This window comes from Phyllobates terribilis, unplaced genomic scaffold, assembly GCF_046119375.1.
Source record: "Phyllobates terribilis strain yellow unplaced genomic scaffold, ASM4611937v1 Scaffold_39__1_contigs__length_11870865, whole genome shotgun sequence".
Lineage (NCBI taxonomy): Eukaryota > Metazoa > Chordata > Amphibia > Anura > Dendrobatidae > Phyllobates > Phyllobates terribilis.
Window position 1 is genome coordinate 1,271,836 of NW_027362799.1, and position 3,856 is coordinate 1,275,691.

The following is a 3,856-nucleotide window of genomic DNA, read 5'->3' on the forward strand; positions in this document are numbered from 1 at the left end:
GGTGAAGATTACAGTAGAATTGAAATACAATATCATTGCCCCATGGAAGAGATGTAGAGGTCACTGTAGCTTATCAAGACAATTTTAATGCCCCTTGGAAGAATGGTGGAGGTCGCAGTGGAATAAAAAGACAATGTCAATGCCCCTTGAAAGAGTGGTGGAGGTTACAGTGAAATAAAAAGACAATATCAATACCTCTTGAAAGAGCTATGGAGTTCAGAGTGGTTTAACCAGATGGTTTTAATGCCCCTTGGAAGAGTGGTGAATGTCGCAGTGCATTAAAAAGACAATATCAATACCCCTTGGAAGAATGGTGGCGGTTACAGTGGAATAAAAAGACAATATCAATGCCACTTGGAAGAGCTGTGGAGTTCAGAGTGGTTTAAATTGACGGTTTTAATGCACCTTGGAAGAGACGTGGAGGTCACAGTAGTTTAACAATACGGTTTTCATGCCCCTTGGAAGAGTGGTGGAGGTCGCAGTGGAATAAAAAGACAATATCAATGCCCCTTGGAAGAGTGGTGGAGGTTAGAGTGGAATAAAAAGACAAAACCAATGCCCCTTGGAAGAGCTGTGGAGTTCAGAGTGGTTTAACCAGATGGTTTTAATGCCCATTGGAAGTGACGTGGAGGTCACAGTAGCTTAAAAAGACATTTTTAATGCCCCTTGGAAAAGTGGTGGAGGTCGCAGTGGATTAAAAAGACAATATCAATGTCCCTTGGAAGAGTGGTGGAGGTGGCAGTGGAATAAAAAGACAATATCAATGCCCCTTGGTAGAATGATGGAGGTTGCAGAGGAATAAAATGACAATGTCAATGCCCCTTGGAAGAGTGGTGGAGGTTAGAGTGGAATAAAAAGACAATACCAATGCACCTTGGAAGAGCTGTGGAGTACAGAGTGGTTTAACCAGATGGTTTTATTGCCCCTTGGAAGAGACGTGGAGGTCACAGTAGATTAACAAAACGGTTTTAATGCCCCTTGGAAAAGTGGTGGAGGTCACAGATGATTAAAAAGACAATATCAATGTCCCGTGGAAGACACGTGGAGGTCACAGTAGCTTAACAAGACAGTTTTAATGCCCCTTGGAAGAGTGGTGGAGGTCGCAGTGGAATAAAAAGACAATATCATTGCCCCTTGAAAGAGTGGTGGAGGTTACAGTGAAATAAAAAGACAATATCAATGCCTCTTGAAAGAGCTATGGAGTTCAGAGTTGTTTAACCAGATGGTTTTAATGCCCCTTGGAAGAGTGGTGAATGTCACAGTGCATTAAAAAGACAATATCAATACCCCTTGGAAGAATGGTGGAGGTTACAGTGGAATAAAAAGACAATATCAATGCCACTTGGAAGAGCTGTGGAGTTCAGAGTGGTTTAAATTGACGGTTTTAATGCACCTTGGAAGAACCGTGGAGGTCACAGTAGTTTAACAATACGGTTTTAATGCCCCTTGGAAGAGTGGTGGAGGTCGCAGTGGATTAAGAAGAAAATAACAATGCCACTTGGAAGAGTGGTGAAGGTCCCAGTGGAATAAAAAGACAATATTAATGCCCCTTGGAAGAGTGGTGGAGGTTACAGTGGAATAAAAAGACAATATCAATGCCCCGTGAAAGAGACGTGGAGGTCACAGTAGCTTAACAAGACGGTTTTAAGGCCCCTTGGAAGAGAGGTGGAAGTTGCAGTGGAATAAAAAGACAATATCAATGCCCCTTGGAATAGTGCTGGAGGATACATTGGAAAAAAAGACAATATCAATGCCCCTTGCAAGAGCTGTGGAGCTCAGAGTGGTTTAAATTGATGGTTTTAATACCCCTTGGAAGGGACGTGGTGGTGACAGTCGCTTAACAAGACGGTTTTAATGCCCCTTGGAAAAGTGGTGGAGGTCGCAGTTGATTAAAAAGACAATATGAATGCCCCTAGGAAGAGTGGTGGAGGTTGCAGTGGAATAAAAAGACAATATCAATGCCCCTTGGAAGAGTGGTGAAGGTTACAGTTGAATAAAAAGACAATATCAATGCCCCTTGGAAGAGTGATGGAGGTTACAGTTGAATAAAAAGACAATATCAATGCCCCTTGGAACAGTTGTGGAGGTTGCAGATAAAATAAAGACAATATCAATGCCCCGTGGAAGAGATGTTGAGGTCACAGTAGATTAACAAGACTATTTTAATGCCCCTTGGAAGAGTGATGGAGGTCAAAGTGGATTAAAAAGACAATATCAATGAGCCTTGGAAGAGAGGTGGAGGTCACCGTAGAATAAAAAGACATTATAAATGCCATTTGGAAGAGTGGTGGAGGTCGCAGTGGAATAAAAAGACAATATCAATGCCCCTTGGACGAGTGGTGGAGGTTACAGTGGAATAAAAAGACAATTTCAATGCCCCGTGGAAGAGACGTGGAGGTCACAGTAGCTTATCAAGACGGTTTTAATGCCTCTTGGAGGACTGTTGGAGGTCTCAGTGGAATAAAATGACAATATCAATGCCCCTTGGAAGAGTGGTGGAGGTTACAGTGGATTAAAAAGACAATAATAATGCCCCTTGGAAGAGCTGTGGAGTTCAGAGTGGTGCGACCAGACGGTTTTAACAATCCTTGGAAGAGATATGGAGGTCACAGTAACTTAGCAAGACGGTTTTAATGCCCCTTGGAAGAGTGGGGGAGGTCGAAGTGGATTAAAAAGACAATGTCAATCCTCCTTGAAGGAGTGGTTGTAGTCTCAGTGGAATAAAAAGACAATATCAATGCACCTTGGAAGAGTGTTGAAGGTTCCAGTGGAATAAAAAGACAATATCAATGCCCTGTGGAAGAGACATGGAGGTCACAGAAGTTTAACAAGACTGTTCTAATGCACCTTTGAAGAGTGGTGGAGGTCGCAGTGGAATAAAAAGACAATATCAATGCCCCTTGGAAGAGTGGTGCAGGTTAGAGTGGAATAAAAAGACAATATCAATGCTCCTTGGAAGTTCTGCGGAGTTCAGATTGGTTTAACCATACGGTTTTAATGCCCGATTGAAGAGACATGGAGGTCACAGTAGCTTAACAAGATGGTTTTAATGCCACATGGAAGAGTGGTGGAGGTTGCAGTGGATTAAAAAGACAATATCAATAGCCCGAGGAAGAGTGGTGGAGGTCGCAGTGGAATAAAAAGACAATAGCAATGCCCCGTGGAAGAGACGTGGAGGTCACAGTAGCTTAAGAAGATGGTTTTAAAGCCCTTTGGAAGAGTGGTGGATGTCGCAGTGGATTAAAAAGACAATATCAATGCCCATTGGAAAGTGGTGGAGGTCGCAGTGGATTAAAAAGACAATATCAATGACCCTTGGAAGAGGTGTGGAGGTGGCAGTGGAATAAAAAGACAATATCAATGCCCCTTGGAAGAATTATGGAGGTCGCAGTGGAACAAAAAGACAATATCAATGCCCCTTGGTAGAGTGGTGGAGGTTACAGTGGAATTTAAATACAATATCAATGCCCCGTGGAAGAGATGTGGAGGTCACTGTAGCTTAACAAGACTATTTTAATGCCCCTTGGAAGAATGGTGGAGGTCGCAGTGGAATAAAAAGACAATGTCAATGCCCCTTGGAAGAGTGGTGGAGGTTAGAGTGGAATAAAAAGACAATACCAATGCCCCTTGGAAGAGCTGTGGAGTTCAGAGTGGTTTAACCAGACGGTTTTAATGCCCAATGGAAGTGACGTGGAGATCACAGTAGCTTAAAAAGACGTTTTTAATGCCCCTTGGAAATGTGGTGGAGGTTGCAGTGTATTAAAAAGACAATATCAATGCCCCTTGGAAGAGTGGTGGAGGTGGCAGTGGAATAAAAAGACAATATCAATGCCCCTTGGAAGAATGATGGAGGTCG